A 20,040-nucleotide genomic window follows, 5' to 3' on the forward strand; every position below is an offset into this window, starting at 1 on the left:
ATTCAAAATGCCCATAAAGGGTTAAAGTTGCTGAGGAAACTGGGAAATTCTGACATGGTCAATTCCTGGATCTGGACTTTGGTGCTTATATTTTGCCAACAACCTAATTACCTCCCATATTGCTATGAAACTGGAATTTAAGATTGTGACTTTTCTTCCAGTGAAAAATAAAATAAAATATGTAAGGACCCCTAATTATCACTTGTGGCTAGAAAACAAATACTTGGACACATCTAGTTTTATGTTTAGTCCTCACCCGAGGATATGTTTTACTGACTTTTAGAGAGAGTGGAAGGAAGAGTGAGAGAAACATTGATGTGAGAGAGAAATATCAATGGGTTGCCTCCAGTACACATCCCCACTGGGGATCAAACCGCCACGTAGGTATGTGCCCTGACCAGAAAGGAAAGAAACCGAACTGGCAAGCTTTCAGTGCATGGAACAACATTCTAACCAACTGAGCCACACTAGCCAGGGCAAACAAGACACATCTAATTTTTTAAAATATATTTTTATTACTTTCAGAGAGGAAGGGAGAGGAAGCGAGAGACAGAAACATCAATGATGAGAAAAAATCATTGATTGCTCCTGCATGTCCCACACTGAGGATTGAGCCCGCAACCCGGGCATGTGCCCTGACCAGAAATTGAAACATGACCTCCTGGTTCATAGGTCACTGCTCAACCACTGAACCATGCCAACTGGGTGACACATTTAATTTTTATAACACTTTCTGGAAATGCATAATTTACCAAGGATTAGAATTTTAATTTTTAGCATGTCCTTTTTCTTAAATGTATTAAAATATTTAAGACTAGAAGCCCGGTGCACGAAATTCGTGCACGGCGGGGGGTTGTCCCTCAGCCCAGCCTGTACCCTCTCCAATCTGGGACTCCTGGAGGGATGTCCGACTGCCCGTTTAGGCCCGATCCTGGTGGGATCGGGCCTAAACGGGCAGTCAGACATCCCTCTCACAATCCAGGACTGCTGGCTCCCAACTGCTTGCCTGCCTGCCTTCCTGATTGTCCCTAACCGCTTCTGCCTGCCAGCCTGATCACCCCCTAACCACTCCGCTGCCAGCCTGGTTGATGCTTAACTGCTCCCCTGCCAGCCTGTTTGCCCCCAACTTCCCTCCTCTGCCAGCCTGGTCACCCCTAACTGCCCTCTCCTGCAGGGTTGATCACCTCCAACTGCCCTCCCTTGCAAGCCTGGTCCCTCTCAACTGCCCTCCCTTGCAGGCCTGGTCCCTCACAACTGCCCTCCCTTGCAAGCCTGGTCCCTCTCAACTGCCCTCCCTTGCAGGCCTGGTCCCTCACAACTGCCCTCCCTTGCAGGCCGGGTGCCTCCCAACTGCCCTCTCCTGCTGGCCATCTTGTAGTGGCCATCTTGTGTCCACATGGGGGCAGGATCTTTGACCACATGGGGGCAGCTATATTGTGTGTTGCAGTGATGATCAATCTGTATATTACTCTTTTATCAGATAGGATAGAGGCCTGGTGCACGGGTGGGGGCCAGCTGGTTTGCCCTGAAGGGTGTCACAGATAAGGGTGGGGGTTCCCTTGGGGTGTGGGGCGGCCTGAGCGAGGGGCCTGTGGTGGTTTGCAGGCCGGCCACGCCCCCTGGCAACCCAAGGGGAGGCCCTGGTATCTGGAATTTATTTTCCTTCTACAATTGAAACTTTGTAGCCTGGGGCGGCAGCCATTTCTGGGGCGGCAGCCATTTCTGCGGCAGTTAATTCACCTTCTACAATTGAAACTTTGTAGCCTTAAGCGGGTGAGCCCGGCCAGGGTGTGCAGAAAGCTTTGCTTCCCCTATTGCCGCCGGCAACCCTGGCCTGCTCTCTCAAGCTCCATTCTGCCGCCATTTGTTTCAATTTGTTTACCTTCTACAATTGAAACTTTGTAGCTTGAGTGGAGGCTTAGGCCTGCAACGGCTATGGAAAGCTTGGCTTGCTCTGTTACCTGGGAAACCTTGCTCTCTGTGGCTGTAGCCATCTTGGATTGGGGTTAATTTGCATACTCGCCCTGATTGGCTGGTGGGCGTGGCTTGGCTGGTGGGCGTGGCTTATGTAGCGGGGTGATGGTTAATTTGCATATTACCATTTTATTAGAGAGGATAATATTAAACAACATGCACTTTCATACCTTAAACAAAGGTTTTATCTACACTCCTAACTGATTTGAGTACCACACACTCACAAAAAAAATGTCTTTCAAATCATTTTTTCAATGAAGAAAGTTAATTTGGGGGAACACAATTACAGACTCAATATGCTTGAATTTGTACAGGGCTCCTCTATTTAGAAATCAGAGCAGCCCATTTCATTCCCAGTACAACACAGTATGAGTGCCGGGCCAGTCTTATATTAATTTAACACATGAGGGTACTAAGTGTTGCAAAAGTAAAAATAAATTGCCCAAAATCATATACACACAAAAAAATTCTAGGACAAGAGAAAAAAAATCAATTCTTAATTCAGCGCTTTGTCTATTGCCTCCCTCTGTCTATAAATAAGAGGATCAAGAAACAATCATTTCAGGTAGGATTTCAATCAATAAAAGTTAAGGCTTACCCATGAAATACCTAAATAATTTATCATATATTTATTGAGTGCTTATAATTTTCATGATGCTCTAGGAAATATAGAAATCACATTTTCATGCTTATGTATTTAATTACCTATTTATTTGTTCAATAAACATTTATTGAATACATACTGGGTGTCAGACACTGAGAAAATATAGAATAAATAAAATACATTATCTATCTTTATGAAGATTACATTAGGATTGTGATGTCAAACATAAGAATTAACTATAATGGAGGTAGTAAGTGCCCTAATAGACATATTTGTAAAGCTCTGAACTATCATGTTTGGAATAATCACTTCTGCCTTGGAGTTCAGGAAAGGCTTCAGAATAAGAAATGGCTATTAGCTGCAACTTTAGCAAATGCACTTAAATTCTTTATTATAAAAATTAAAGTAGATTAAAAAGAAAAAAATCTTAGTGATTCACAAGAATTTATTAGTTGAAATAGTGATATTTTTATTACCAAAAAGAACAGCTTCCCATAATAAAATGCCTTATCTAACTATTAGGAAAAGTAAAGAATATATGAGGTATAGTGATGGACAGAAAGTGAAAAAAAAAAGGAAGAGATGAGATGTCATGGAAATACAATAAAGATTTAAAACATTTAAAATGCAAACTAATACCCTTCCCTCATCTTTCAACAAAAATTCTACTGTGAGAGACAAACCAAAATGACTGTTTCTCATTAATTTTCTTGATTATTATTTATATATCCCCTGCCTTACCTGGGACCTGGTACTAATACATTCCAAGCAAATAATACTTTGCAGTGAGACTTTCCCTGGCTTCCATACCATCTCTCACAGTACTTATAAAATCTGCTGAGAGTACTTTGAATATTGCTGCTAAAATTGAAAGATTAAGTGGTTAAATAACTCTCAGTCCTGTGTTTTAAAATAAACGAGGGGTTTTATGAATACTTGACCACCCTTGGTCTGCTTGCTGTGCTGGTGACTCTTGTCTACACAGATCCAGCCCTATAACACTCAGTGCCTGGGATATCCTAAGGAAGCAGAACATGCTTCTTGTTCACTACATTTGTTGGGATTGTCAACGTACAGCTGAATCTATTCTGGAGAGGAAAAGACCAAATACTATGAGAACTCATGGCTTTTGAAGAATGGTCTGTACCTATAGGAACTCCTTCTTTACCGTCAGTTCATTGTACTTGGGAAAGTGAAAATCCCTCAGTTTACCTCTTTCACCCACCTCTTGCTTCCCCATTGAGTCTTGGTACAATAGGGAACAGTATCAATGTTTGCTTAAATATCATACTTTTTTATAATCGTATGATTAGCTTTTGTTACTATTTTTACTATTGGATTGAAGGAATTCCTTCTATATTTTTTGAAATAAAAACAAAAGACAATAAGTATTGGTGAGGATATAGAGAAATTTGAACTCTTGCACGCTGTCGGTGGGAATGCAAAATGGTTTAGCCTCTATGGAAAACAGTATAAAGTTTCCTCAGAAAATTAAAAATAAAATCGCCATATAATCCAGCAAATTTATTTCTTGGTATTTATGAAAAGAATTGAATTCAGCATCTCAAAGAAATATTAGCAGTCCTTTATCTGCTGCAGTACTATTCATCATAATAGCCAAAACATGGAAATAATCTAAATGTACATAGATTGATGAATGGATAAAGAAAGTGTGGTATGTTCATGCAATAGAATACTATTGATCCTTTAAAAACGATATAATTCTACTGTACATAACAACATGGATGAACCTTAAGGACATTATACTAAGTGAAATATGCCAGGCACAGAAAGACAAATATCACATGATTCCACTCAGATGAACCGTCTAAAATAGTCAAACGCATAGAATCAAAGAGTGATTGTGAAGGTCTGCGTAGGAAGGGGGAGTTATTAGTCATGATGTGCATGATGTTTCAGTTAAGCAACTGAACAGACTTTAGAGATCTGTAATACAACATTGTACCAATAGTCAATAATGTACACTTAAAAAGGCATTGAGGGTAGGTCTCAGGTTTAGTGTTTTTTTTTACATAGCAAAATAAAATAAAAATACATAACATTTTATCGTATATAGGTAGGCATCTCTGTGAAAAGGCCCACTCATCAAGAGGTAAAAGGCTCTTCTAAAGTCACCCTAAAATAGAAAATTAGGACTTACTCATTAATATCCTAAAAAAGATTTATCATTATAAGATGGCACCACTGGATTATTTCATTAATCTATAATAATAAAAGCATAATAATGCCAATTAGACCGGACAGCCGAATGACCTTCTGGACGTCCTTCCAGATGACCTTCCAGATGAAGCTGCAGCTGTGAGGGCCAAGGCATGCCGCCACAGCTGCAAGGGCTGAGCCTCTTGCACAAATTTCGTGCATCGGGCCTCAAGTCTTAACATAAAATCTAATCTCTTCTAATGCTTCGCTGATATATCAAAATAATATGAAAGTTCTAAAAATACTATGATACCATAGCTCTTATTTTTCTCCACTATCACATGTAAACTAAGAATGTTGAAGACTATAAATATGAATAAAATTGAATCTAAAGACAGTCTAGAGCAGTGGTCAGCAAACGTATTAGTCAACAGAGCCAAATATCAACTGTACAACCATTGAAATTTCTTTTGAGAGCCAAATTTTTTAAACTTAAACTATATAGGTAGGTACATTGTTATTGACTTAATTAGGGTACTCCTAAGCTGGCCTTTGCTAAAAACTCAAGGGGCCAAAGAGCCGCATGTGGCTCGCAAGCCGCAGGTTGCTGACCAGGGGTCTAGAGGAAGAGAGAAAAATGTTGAACAGACACATAAAATAAAATCCAACTCATGCAATGATAGCACTGTGGTAAACTGCTTTATGTATACAAGAAAGGACATTGCTAGCACTGGTTTGAGAAATTATTTCAACCAGGGTCTGAAGGAGCAGGAGTTTACTAGGTGAGGAACAGAAGGCTCCAGTCTACCCCCATGGAGAGAAGAGCAGATAGAGCCAAGTCATGCAGTGAGGAAATAATGGAAAGAACACTAATATTCACTCCCCTTGTCTCCACAAAGGATACACGATGGAGAAAATGGTCAGACATGAAACTAGAAGAGTATGCTAAGAGTAGATAATGAAGGGTATAGCTTATCTTGTCAAAAATAAAATCTGATCCTATTCAATTGGGTGGGAAGTATTTTTTAAAATATGTTTTTATTAATTTGAGAGAGGAAGAGAGAGAAACATCAATGTGAAAGAAACATAGATCGGTTGCCTCCCTTTATGCACCCCAACTGGGGATTGAACCCACAAACCGCAGATGTGCCCTGACCAGGAATTAAACTAGCAACCTTTGGGTGCGCGGGAAGATGTGCAACCAACAGAGCCACACTGGTAAGGGTAAGAAGTATTTTTAATAACTACAAATCAATTGAAGAATGCAGTAAATACAGGGACAAGGCAATTGGGTTGAAGTTTCCAGCAATGGTCAGTATCCTCCAAACCTTTTTAATCATAAAGTCTTATCAATAAAAAAACTGAACATGCACTCTCTATTTTATGCATATCTCATAACATGTATTGACATATTCATGTAAAGTATATGTAAAGTGCCTATAGAAATTAAAAGAATACAAAAATAAACAGGCATAGACATTCAAAATGTTTTCTGATTCTCATGGACAATCCTCAATTGTGTGTATGCCCCTCTTTGCAGACTCCAGGGAAAGTGGTAAATAGACATAGGGGTAGGGAAACAGGAAAAGTTGACAGTTTTGTTTGGGTTACAAGTTTGACGATGTTTTGGGGGAAGACAGATGAGGAAGAAACAAAAACAAATTTAGTTTTGAGCTTGCTGATAGAAATGTCTTTTATATAAAGGTCTGGAGCTCAGAAGAAAAATCTAAAGATTTAAATTTGAGAGTCATAGACATTAGTTGTTAACTGAGAGTGTGGAAAGGATGGACTGGCCTGAAAGGGAATATTAAAAAGCAACGGTTCTAAAGCATGAGAGGAGGAAGTTATCCTCTGTTTTGAAAAACCAAAAAAATGTTGGATACTCTCTCCATAAGAAAAAAAATGTACAGCAATTATTTTATAAGTACTTTTAGGGAATTCCAAATCATGCAAAGCAAATAAAACACTATTAAGGAATGCATATACCCCACATTAACACATTATGATACATAGAATATGTATATGGTGAAATATATATTAAGAAATGTTTTATCTATAAGGTTATAAGCTTAAAATTATAATTGCATAAATTCAGGCCTCCAAATATCATGCACAAATTAAAGTGAGCATAGCAAATAGATCCTTTTCACTCTGGTTCCCAGCACAACATAAACTAGGAAGGAGCACAGGGTTTGAATGTTTTTCAGTAGGTAGAGTAAGTCAAGCAGTGAAATGTGCCTTTGGCCAGCTTAGGAAAGGAAGGACACACACCTCTTTCTATTTTTTTTTTTTTTTTTTTTTTTTGGTGGCGGGGGGAGAGGAGGGTAATAGGCAGCATTTAAAAATATTTTATCTTTATTTATAATCTATAATAATCTATAATAATAAAAGCATAATATGCTAATTAGACCTAACGTCCTTCCGGACGTCCTTCCGGGAGACCTTCCAGACGAAGCCAGGGCTACGAGGGAAGCCTGGGTTCTGGGTGCCTGCTGACAGCTGGATGGAATCCCGGATCCCAGGTGCCGGAGGGAAGCCAGTGCTGGCAGCTGGGGGAAGGAAGGCCTACTCTTGCATGAATTTCTTGCATCGGGCCTCTAGTTGATATATAATATCAACTAGAGACCCAGTGCACAAAATTCGTGCATGGGGAGGTGTGTCCCTCAGCCCAGCCTGCACCCTCTCCAATCTGGGACCCCTCGAGGGATGTCCGACTGCCCGTTTAGGCCCTACCGGGATCGGGCCTAAACGGGCAGTCGGACATCCCTCTCACAATCCAGGACTGCTGGCTCCCAACTGCTCGCCTGCCTGCCTTCCTGATTGTGAGAGGGATGTCCTGCCCTTAACCGCTTCTGCCTGCCAGCCTGATCACCCCCTAACCACTCCCCTGCCAGCCTGATTAATGCCTAACTTCTCCCCTGCCAGCCTGTTTACCCCTAACTGCCCTCCCCTGCAGGCCTGGTCGCCCCTAACGGCCCTCCCCTGCAGGCCTGGTCCCACCCAACTGCTCTCCCCTGCAGGCCTGGGTCCCCCCCAATTGCCCTTCCCTGCAGGTCCGGTTGCCCCAAACTTCACTCCTCTGCTGGCCTGGTCACCCCTAATTGCCCTCCCCTGCAGGCTTGATCGCCCCCAACTGCCCTCCCTTGCAGCCTGGTCCCTCCCAACTGCCCTCCCCTGCTGGCCATCTTGTGGTGGCCATCTTGTGCCCACATGGGGGCAGCAATCTTTGACCACATGGGCGTAGCCATCTTTTGTGTTGGAGTAATGGTCAATTTGCATATTACTCTTTTATTAGATAGGATATTAGTTTCAGGTATACTACCCAGTGATTAGACATTTATATAAGTTATGAAGTGATCACCCCAATAAATCTGGAGTCCATCTGACACCATATATAGACATTACAATATTACTGAGTATATTCCCTGTGCTGTACTTTATATTACATGGGGATACTACAATTTCTAATTCTTAATCCCATCACCTTTTTCATCAGCCCCCCAACCTCCTTCCCACTAGCTAACTGTCAAAATGTTCTTTGTATTGCTGAGTCTGCTTCTGTTCTGCTTGTTTATTTTGTTTCTTAGATTCCAAATGTAAGTGAAATCACTCTGTCTGACTTATTTCTCTCAGCACAATACCCTCTAGGTTCATACTTCTTTTTATTATTAAATGCCTTCTCCAGATGACTTGCCTAAGGGAACAAAGAATTAACAGTGAAATAAGCATAAGATGCTATTTTTCTTATGAAGATAATGCTCCTGACCCACTATTGGTCAAGTGTGCACTTTTTAATTATTCCCCATGTGTGGCAAAAGATTGTGTTGATGTTGATCCAGCCACAATTTCTGTATTTAGGAGCACTCTGTTTAGAAAACTGACCAATCCACATCTGTACTTCTCAATTTGGAAATCCTCTGAGGCAACTTTGTAAAACTCATTCAAGGGAAAAAAAAAAAAAAAGGTCCATGTTACCTGAATCCACTGTATGTCTACAGTAATTTAACCTACAGAAGAAAGAAAATTAATTAAATTCTCACTGAAACCTTAGTCCCTTATGAAATTAAATCAGCACAATAGTTTGCCTTTTGGTTTTGTCAAACCTGACTGTAATTAATACTTTGAAGTTATATTTCAAAATCTCACAGGAAGCAAGTAGAAACTAAAAATTCCCCACTCCTATTTGCTTGAGGCATTGGCTATGAATGACTGTAAATTCTTGCATTATAGAGAATCTTCAGGTCTATTTTTAAAAATGACTATATTTTCTAATTAGGTTTCTATTCCATAATAAGAAAATAAATGACACAGGAGAAAGAAAGAAGTCAGGATCCATCAGAGAAGACAATTTCCCCCCTCCTGACTCTACCACAGATGGACAAAATCACCTTAGTAGTGTTGTTAATTTCTTGGACTTCATCAGCTTTCTACCTATTACCTCCAAAAGCAAACAGGCTGACTAACAGGCTCTGTCATCAGGAGCTGGGTTCTCATTGGGCTCATCCATGTGAATAATCAAAGGAATTGCAGGCCTTCAACTCCGGTCAGCTCCTTACACCTGCTTTTATTTAACCAGCGATTCCTTGGCCTTGGTGCCCCTGGACAGAACACTTTTTGTCCTTCACTTGAGCGAGCCAATGTTTTAGATGTCTTTTTCCTGACACTTGGAGGCCTGAGCTAATGGCATTTGATAAAAGATGTCATTGATTTTCATTCTACTAAGTAATTTATTTGGGCTATCTTTTTTTTTCCCCCTACTGACTTCTACCAATTGGGGAATGAGTGTTAGTGGCCCTTGTTGCTCTCTACTTTGTGAAGCATGGCACCCATAAATAATTCAACTGCATTTCACAGAGGAGGTCAGGAGGAGAAATGGTGCTCGCAAAGGGAACCTCTGTGGAAACAGCTGGGCTTTCCGGAAGAGCTCAAACGTAGTATCTAGGTACCAGGACAAATGTACTGTGAGAACAGGGGAAAAGAGGAACACAGCCTGTTGGGAGAAAAGCATTTGGGGGTTTTCTAGAAAAAATTCATTGATTTTTGGCACTGGCTCTTAACATCTTTTGGAATGCATTAAATATTAGAACTAAACATCCAGCAAAATGCTATAATTTATTTCAATAATCAGGTGATATTAGCCACCTGTTCATCACAGGCACTGATCAATCAGAAGAGATATATAACAACTATATATACTAACATAGCATTTCAAGATTCAGCATTTATTGAACACCCAGTATTTACCTGGCATAAGTACAGGTGCCTAAATACAATTCATCCTTATTGTGATGTTCCTAAAAAGTATTTTTATCATTGCTTTAATTATAGTGAAAAGGGTAAAATCTAGCTAGTAAGTGGGAGAGAGATTTTCAAGTCAAGCTCCTTAATGTGAACTTCAATCTCTTCCCTTCTCTTCCCTTCCCTTTCCTTCCATTCCCTCCCCCCCCCCTCTCTCTCTCTCACACACACACACACACACACACGCACAAGCACACAGACACGTGTATGTTCAAACACACAAAAGTTTCAAAGTCTCTTTAATCTTAGCACCTGCTGCCTCTTGTGCTGAAATTATTAAATAGTACCATCTTCTGAAGTGCATGGTTAACTACTGTTTACCAAATTTCTGATATGAAAATTAAGACATTTTGTGCATCAGATCAGTGCCACACAAAATCCCAGGAATTCCATTGGCCTGGCTACCTGAGTTTCGGATAATTATTCAGCAATTGTGATAACTATCTACATTATAAAACGCCAGGGGCTGTCACAACCTAAACGACCAGACAGATGACCAGTCACCAGGAAGTGCATGGAGCACCTCTCAGTCCCTCCTCTGTGACTCACAGGCTCCTATTACAGCAAGGCTGGTGGCTGGCGGGTGGGCAGGCAGTGGGGGGGTGGGTGTCATGAGGCGGAAGCGGTGAGGTCATTAGCCTCCGGCCCACCTCCAGGCTGGAGGCTTAATGACCACGCCACTGCCGCAGCAGCCGTGGATCAGGCCCAGAGAGAAGCCTGGAGAGAGAGGCAGGGCCTGATCTGCAGCCACCATGGCTGCTGGTGAGGCCCGGAGAGAGACAGAGGCAGGGCCTGATCAGCAGCTGCCCTGGAGGCTGCAGATCAGGCCTGGAGATAGGCCTGGAGATAGGCCCGAGACACTGTTTGGCATAGAAACCGACCAATCAGAACCAAATCTGGGTAAACTACAAGGAGCCAATGACTTCCTAGGAAGCGGAACTTTTGATGTTGACTGGCATAGAAACCGACCAATCAGAACCTAATCTGGGTGAACTGCAAAGGCAGAACCTAAGGTGGGGCTAAGGAGGGGTTTTAAGGGCAACAGCTGTTTGGTGTAAGGTATAGTAAGAAAGTGGTTCAATTTTTAATGACCAGTTTGGCAGTATAGTGCATATGGCTGGCTATCAGTCCAGATATAGGGATTATGTATTTTTGTCTGCCAAGAGCATCTCCTCCTATTGAAAAAGGCTTCTACCCACCCCCATTTACTCAATCCTATGCTATATAATCTATCTATACTAACAAAAGGGTAACATGCTAATTAGACTGGGTCAACAAGCCATCTTCTGGACATCCAACTTCCTTCCAGACAAAGCCATGGTGGTGTGGGTTGAGGCAGAGGCAGTTAGGGGCTATCACGCTGGCAGGGGAGGGTAGTTGGGGGCAACCAGGCCAGCAGGGAAGGGCAGTTGGGGATGAGATCAGGCCAGCAGGGGAGAGCAATTGGGGGCAACCAGGCCAGCAGGGGAGGGCAGTTGGGGGCAAGATCAGGCCAGAAGGGGAGGGAAGTTGGAAGTCATCAGGCTGGCAGAGGAGGGTCGTTGGGAGTGACCAGGCCCGCAGGGGAGGGCTGTTGGGACAATCAGGCCAGCAGGGGAGCAGTTATGGGTGATCAGGTAGGCAGGCAGAGAGGTTGGGGCAATCAGACAGGCAGGCAGAGGCAGTTAGGGGTGAACAGGCAGGCAGGAGGAGAGGTTAGGGGCGATCAGGCAGGCAGGAAGGCAGAGGGGTTGGGGCAATCAGGCAGGCAGGCAGGTGTGCAGTTAGGAGCCAGCGGCCCCAGATTGCGAGAGGGATCGGGCCTAAACCGGCAGTCAGACATCCCCCAAGGGGTCCCCAATTAGAGAGGGTAAGGAACCCCTCCCCACCCTCCATGCACGAATATTGTACACAGGCCCTCTAGTCTATAATAATAAAAGCATAATATGCTAATTAGACTGGATGTCCTTCCAGATGACTTTTTGGACGAAGCCGGGGCTGCCCTGGTCCCAGGTGCCTGCCAATGACCAGAGAGAAGTCCCAGTCCCGGGTGCCTGCCAGTAGCCAGAGGGAAGCCCGGGTCCCTGGTGCTAGAGGGAAACCAGTACAGGCAGCCAGGTGAAAGGCCTACTCTTGCACACATTTTGTGCATTGGGTCTCTAGTACTGTTTATAACTGACCATTTCTAACCCCATGGTTATCTGCCTTAGCGCCTGCTTCAATTTTAGTTCCATTTCAACATGTAAATTTTGGAAGGATACAAACATTCAGTCCATAACACTTATCATTCTTACTTTTTCTGGCAAGAAAATAAACTTAAAGTGGTAAAATAAATTAAGTAAGGAAGCTGTTAAACAGAAGATCCAGGGTTGGAAATCAAATCTAATTCTAAACTCTACAGTCTTTACTCACTAAGGCCTTGTCTTCACAAGCTTGCTTTATGTGAATTTTATTTATTAAAGGATACAAAAGAAACTCCAGAAGCAACAACAGTATAAAACCAACTACTATTTTGTATAAACTTTGTTGAATGGGCCATTTTCCCATGTCAATATTATGGACTATATCACTTAAAGAAATAATTACTGCTTCCAGAACAAATTTGAGAGTATGTTTATATAATTTCAGACATTATAATTGATGACAATTCATTGTTCATGAATTTTTTTGCAAATCAAGTATATTCCATCTATACAGAAAATGTAATGCATTGGTCAACTGAATATTTTCTTTTCTTCTTATTACTTTGAGAACATTTTAGAAACACAACTTTAAAAAAAACCTGGAGAACTCAGGACTACAGATAAAATATACAAAGAAAAAGTACCACCCATTTTCTTTATAAAAATTAGCCTTAGCTAATTTTGATGTCAGTATCAACATCCTTCATGTTGATACTGGCATCAAGAACTAGTGTCAAACATACTGTTATTGATTTTTCTCTATATTGATAGTTACTGATATTCACCTCTATATGAATAAGTATAGGACATTTTCATTCAAGATAATGTCAGTATGTCTGAGAGATCCATTAATTAAACAACAGAATTATACTCTCAGTCAGAATCCTTGGAGCAAATTTAGAGACTACTTAACTTGGTTTTCTGACAAAACTAGAGGCCAGAGCTCTGCAAAAGGGCTTTACATAAAGATGTCATGGACAAGACAATCATCATTCTTTTTATCCTTATAAAAAGATAAGCATCTTTTTTAGCAGCTCAGCATCTTTTTTATGTGGGGCAATTCCACACTTTATAAGGCTTCATAGCAGAAGTAGATTCCCATCCCAGAAGTGGGAAAATGTAAGACATTCATTTCCCGGTCTCCCTTGAAGGTAGGGTATAAGGACCCAGGCTCTGCTGATCACATACATCCAAATCAGACTCTAATTCAGAAGCTAGTCTCTCAAATTGGCAGCATTAGCAATTGCTATAAGGTTGAGAAGTTGGCAGAATCTGAACTGTGGCAGCTGGTACTCAATGAAGGCAGCAACAGTTTCATCATCAGGCCAGTGTTGAAGCGTAGCTTGGGTATAAGACCTACTTTTAAGCACTTAGCCTAGTACTCCAGTCTCCCAACTGTGCTGAGAGCTCCCTAATATCTCCGAACCAATTTCCATTCTACTAAAATTGTCTGCAGTTTATTTCTGTTGTGTGCTCCTGGAAAGCTCTTGATTCAAAATTCTGTCTCTATTTTACAAGAGGACCAATAGGAAGCTTTTTGCTAACAGACAGCAATGGAGAAGAGTTATTATTGAATCAGAAGAGGAATGTCAAACTGATCATTTGTTTAATGTCTATACCTATTAAGTAATGTTAACTCTAGTAATTAGCACTAGTCAGTACTCACAATCTCAAAGATCTTTTTCCAGTTCTATTCCTGTTGACTTTCTCTTCCTTTTATCATGAGTTAGATTCAGACCATCTGCTTCTTCCTTCTAATATTGCTCTATTTTTATGATGAATTAAGTTATACTAAAATAATTGTTTCAATATGTCCCAACCTATCTATATGTTGCTTACTGGAACATATGGATCCTAAGGATCATAGGTGTTAAAGTGGATCCAAGAAAATTGATTAAGCTAATGATCAGCCCTCAATCTTGCACACTGGCACCGTGAGAATCAGCTACAAATCACCTTTCTGCAGTTTCAAGGAGAATGTTTCTGAGGTCAGGTTATTGGGTTCAGGAACACTGACATCTAGCTAACCTTTTTCTCTTTATTATCTATATTAACAATATCCATATTACCTACATTATCATAACTTAATAACTGTATGCTGGCCTTCCTCCCTCCACCCCTATCCAGACCTGAATCATGGCCATTATTTGATTTTAATGTTTAGGCATTTACTTGCAAAAATATGCTCTTATATTAAGGGGTCCATCTATTTAAATCAGTAATCTTAATCTCACCAAAGCCAGACAAAATATGGATTTTAATTAATAATTTTATAATTAACAACTTTGAGTTCAAACAGATATCTGAAAGTTATTACTTTTTAAACACCGAGTTATTATCAATGTGGGGAAAATAAATACATTTTAATTTTTTTTAAAAGTTGAGTTTTTAGTAATTCTTTTTTGATCTCAAAAGAAATGGTGGTTTTTTAAAATTTAGTTTTCATTGCTTTCAATCATTACAATATAATTTTGTCAGTATTAATTCAGGTCCTATCATTTGAAGTTAATTCTCAAATAATAAGATTTCTGCATGTAAATATTAATTTACATTAAGTAAAGCTATTTTAAATGATCTTGCCTTTTGAGTTTTAGACATGGATCTTAAATTTAAAACTTTTTCACATACACCCTGGAGAAAGACTTTCTACAACTATCAAATTTAGTTTTTAAACTGTATTTTTAATACATCATTTAAAAGAAACTGGTGAAATATAAGTTAGTGTTTAAAATCAAAGACTGTGTCAAATTGTATGAATTTAAATACTGTCTTCACCATTTATTAGATCTTTCATCATAGGCAGGTAGCTTAATCTTTCTATTCTCCAGTTTCCTAAGATGAAAAATGAAGTAACAATAGATCCTGGATAGGCTGGTATGAGAATTAAAAGAACTGATCTACATAAAGCACTTGGAAATTTGCCAACACAAAGTAAATGTATAATAGATGTTAGCTATTATCATTATTTTGTTCTGAAGATAGAGAGCAGAAAGAAGTATAGTGAAATACAAAGGGTAGGTCCCTGGAAGTTAAAACTACATAGGTTCAAATACTAGAACCCTTAGGAGATGTAAAATCTATATGCTTAAAGTTGGATCTGAAAAATAGTATCTATATATATAAAAGGCTAATATGCAAAGTGTCCCCTTGGGAGTTTGACTGGGAGACCAGGAGTTCTATTGCTTTCTATGATGTGCACTGACCACCAGGGGGTGGTGTGAAACGGAGGAAGGCCCCGGCCGGCAGCCGGAAGGCCCTGATCAGCCCTGATTGCTGGCCAGGACTAGGGACCCTACCATGCATGAATTTTGTGCACTGGGCCTCTAGTTTATATATAAGAACTTCCTGCTGCCAAACCCACCTATGTGTAGCAGGTGTTTCAATGCTAGAAAATAAATTACATCCTCTGCTTTAAAAAAGATTTGTTCCTACCATAGATTTTTCAAGAGCCCTGCTGCACAACTTTGCACACACAATCCTTTTATACATGTCTACACTGATACCTGCACATCTGCTTTTTATTAAGTGAGGCCATCTCCCCTTGTCCACTCATTGAAATCTCTATACCAAAAGTCATGCTCTTCTTTCAGAAAAAAAGAAGTATTTCTTTCTCAAAATACATATCTTGTGAAATGGAGTTATTTTTCTTATTGTTTAGTCTTTCTAAGACAAATGTGCATTCCATAGCTGAAACCAAGGTGAATCTTGCAACCTCTATGCCCAAGCTCAGAACTGTACCATAACAACATCATTCTGACAGTTGTGTACCCTCAGCTCTCTTGAATGTGGTTATAGATGTAATTTTGTGTTGTGGTTGGATCACCTGACACAAGACTAAGGCTGAGTGAAAGAAGGGTATTTGGGAGGTGCAGAAATACAAGGAGTGGGTAAAGAGTTGATGTGGAGTTGGGGGGTGGAGGTTATATTAGGGTTCTTCAGAAAAACAGATGGTAGATATAGAAATATAAATAGAATAGATGATATCAATGGTAGATGATATAGATATAGTATAAAGAGATAGAGATGAGGGGAAGAGAGAGAGAGATCAAAGAAGAGTTACTATAGGAATTGGTGCATACAATTATAGATACCAACAAATTCCACAACCTGTCATCTGCAATCTAGAGAATCAGAAAAGCCAGTGGTGGAATTCAGTCCAAGTGTGAAGGACTGAGAATCCCAGAATCTGAGAACCAGTAGCATCAATGTCACATGATTAGTGAGTCACAATATCATTGAGGAACCAACTCTACATTACAGCCAAGCAGTTTTATAGTTTGCACCTGTATCCAAAGGGAGAGCAAGATGGAAAGTTCCTGTCATGTGGACAGAAGAAAAATATCTCAGCTCAAATAGAACAAATTCACCTTTCCTCTGCTGTTTGTTCTATTCAAGCTCTCAACAAATTGGCTGATGCCCACTCACATTAGGAAGGGCAATCAGCTTTACGCAATCCACCAATGCAGATGCTGATCTCTTCTGGAAACACCCTCAGAGTCACACCCAGAAATAATGTTTTAACAGCTATCTTGGCATCCCTTAGCCCGGTCAAGTTGGCACATGAAGTTAACTAACACAGGAAGAACTTAGCAAATTGTAGGGGAATGGCTCCCCATGGTGCTATGGTGACTTTGGATGTCTCCACATAGGATACACAGGCAAGGCTCAGGAACGGTCTGACCCAAGTCTTAGTGGACCGTACTATGGTCTACCCTGGAACATGACAAGGTAAGCAGGCTTGTGAAAAACTGCCATGAGACCAATGCATCCACGTGCCTACTTTGGGGAAGGAACCCTACTTTGTGGAAGGCTGCTGTGAAGAAGTTTCTCATCTGCTTCTCTGGTTCTGATGAGGCATGAAACTTCCTACGTTGCTCTCCATTTGAGGACAGCCTCAGAATATAAACAGCTTGGCTATAATTTAGAGTTGGCTCCTCAATGACACTGTGACTTGCTACTCTTGTTCTAAGCTGTCCTGTAATGCCCTGGGATGTGGGGAGCTGATACCACATTGGTTTTGCTTTTGCTGCCTGTGTAAGTAATGAACTCTCTAAATCAATTCGGGCTTATTTTCTCCTAAGCAGCTGAATCTATGGAAATTTAGCAAGCCAACCTAGCAGTTAACACCATATTACTGCTTAGGGATTGCTTGACTGCTTGATGCAACCAAGGGATACATTGTAAAGGCAGCTGCCACAGTGGGGAACTAAGGCTTTACATCTGGGAAATGGTGTAAATTGCATGCTTCAGAGTTATCTAGCCAAGGTACAAGGGATTTTATACCCCCATACCTATGTGATTAAGGGTTGCCTTGGAGGGACATCAATGGCCAGGTGTTTCTGGTCTGTAGTATGAGCCAGCAAAGTGTGTTCCACCAGCCCAATGTTATAGATATTGGCCATTTCAGACCAAGTTGGCATGAACAGAAGTGGTAAATAGCTAAAAGGGAATACTGGCAGAGCACTGACAGTATCTACTATACCTTGTTAGGCCAATGGTCATGCCAAAAGGATATTATATTATAGAGTCTAGGAATGTTTACCTAAGAATTTAACCTTAACTGTCTTCTCAAAGAAGAGATAATCTAAGTAAAATAGTCCCACCTATCCCATTACTCTCTGTCTTTGTACTTTATTTTTTCCCCCTACATAGTGAGTTTATAATTTCTGTTATCTTTCCCCTACGTACAGTAGGGGCTTTGTCTAACTTCCTCATCACTGTATCTTTAGGTCATAGGAAATGCCTGTCACATTGTGGACACAGACATTTACTTCTTAAATGGATGAAAATAAAAATGACCGAATCAAATTACTATTGGCTTAGGTGATCCACAGCCTCTGCTAAGACTGTGTAATTAGAGCTCTGGCCAGGTGGCTCAGTTAATTAAGAGCGCTGTTCTGTACACCAAAAAGGTTGTGGGTTTGATTCCCAGTCAGGGCACACACCTATGTTGTGGGTGTGATCCCAAGTGGAGGTGCCTACAAGAGGCAACTGATCAATGTTTCTCATATCGATGTTTCTCACTCAATCTCTCTCTCTTTTCCTTTCTCCCTAAAATCAATGAAAACATATCCTCCAGTGAAGATTGAAAACTGTGTAACTAGAAAAGTTATTTATAATTGTTAGGTGATGATTCTCAATTTTAAGTACCTGCAGAGTAAGAACTATATTATATTCACTGTATATCTCTTGCACATAGTAGTCCTTTATATAGGGTCCAACTTATCGAATTGCTAATTATAAAGTGTTACTAGAGGCCCAGTGCACAATGTTCGTGCATGGGTGGGGTCCCTAGACCTGGCCGGCGATCTAAGCATGAGCATCTGGGTTGGAAGGGCAGGTCCCAGCTGACCTCTGCACCCTGGGCAGCACCTGAGCCCCTGCACAACCCCTCCACCTGCATCATCAGGACCCTGCCTGGCTCCCTCAGTGCCTGGGAGCTGGGTGGAGGCTCCACCCCCACCGCCGCCACTGGTCACCATCTGTGGGGTGATTGGCGGGGTAGTCGGGCCCTGCTTGCACCTGCATTAGCCTGGCACTGCCCACTCACCTGCTCCACCATTCCACCATGGTCCCGGCTCTCATCAGGGCCCATCGGGGCAGGCAGAGCCTCCACTGCTGGCTGCTTCCAGTGCTGCATCACCCATGCTCACCATGTCCCACACCACCCCCTGGTGATCAGCACAAGTCACAGTGAGTGGTTGAACTCCCAGTCGAGGGGATAATTTGCATATTAGGCTTTTATTATATAGGATTCCCTTTCATTTGTATGACCACTGATATTTTAAAACATGGTCATTACTTCATTTTTTTCTCACATCGGAACTCTAAAATCACTTGGTAGGTGTTATAATTCCAAATTTGCATATGATTAAGAACAACATTTCAAGAAGGTTGAATGCGTTTTTCCAATGATGCAAAAAGCAAAAGGTGGGCCCATGTTTAATTCCTAATCATTTATTCAGCACATATAAACTGAATGTATCCTCTAAGTCCAGCACTATCCTAGACTCAAAGACTAAAAATATAATGAACAGTCCCCAAATATAAGGGGCTTAAATTCCAGTAGAGGAAATATATGTCTCAAAATCATTTCCAATAGGTTGAACACATAATGCCGGGGCTAATATCCCAGGTTCCAGTGCCAAACCAGTTGGTTTAAATTCTATTATCAATGTTTTCCAGTTCTGTACCTATCCTTAGCAAGTTACTGGCCCTCTCTGTGTTTCAATTTTCCTAGTTATTTCAAAAATATACAGAATACAATCAGCTTTATTAGTTAATTATAAAGATTAAATGAGGCACATATAACCATTTCTGTTACATAGTATGTACTTACTAAACATCAGCTGCTACTATAAATGCTGAAAGGTAGATCTTCAAGATGAAGTGGATGAAATGATTAATTATAAGAGTACCTTGTGTTACTAGAGGAACCCATAGATTAACAACCATACAAGAAGGGAGAAGAAACAAACTTAAAGCATGTCATGAAATCAATGATTAGCTCAAGGAACCATAAGTATGTGAATATTATTATAACAGGGACAAATGAAGGTACAAAGGAATGGGCCAATATAAAGAAGAACCTGCTATTCTGAGATAAATTTTTATTTGACCCTGTAGTTAATAAAAAACCATTGGTGAATTTAAGCAAGAAGAGTAACATGATCAGATATGTAATTCAGAAACAAATTTTGGTGTTGCAACAGCTCTATGGACTTTCCTTTCGTTTTGCAACATGGAAGCTAAGTTGGATGTTGAAGAAGATCAAGAAACTAGTCCAGACAATAAGTGATGATGGGAGGACATGAACTGAAACAACAGTGGGTATTGAGAGGG

The sequence above is a fragment of the Cnephaeus nilssonii genome (assembly GCF_951640355.1).
Source record: "Cnephaeus nilssonii genome assembly, chromosome: 1".
NCBI classification, from domain to species: domain Eukaryota; kingdom Metazoa; phylum Chordata; class Mammalia; order Chiroptera; family Vespertilionidae; genus Cnephaeus; species Cnephaeus nilssonii.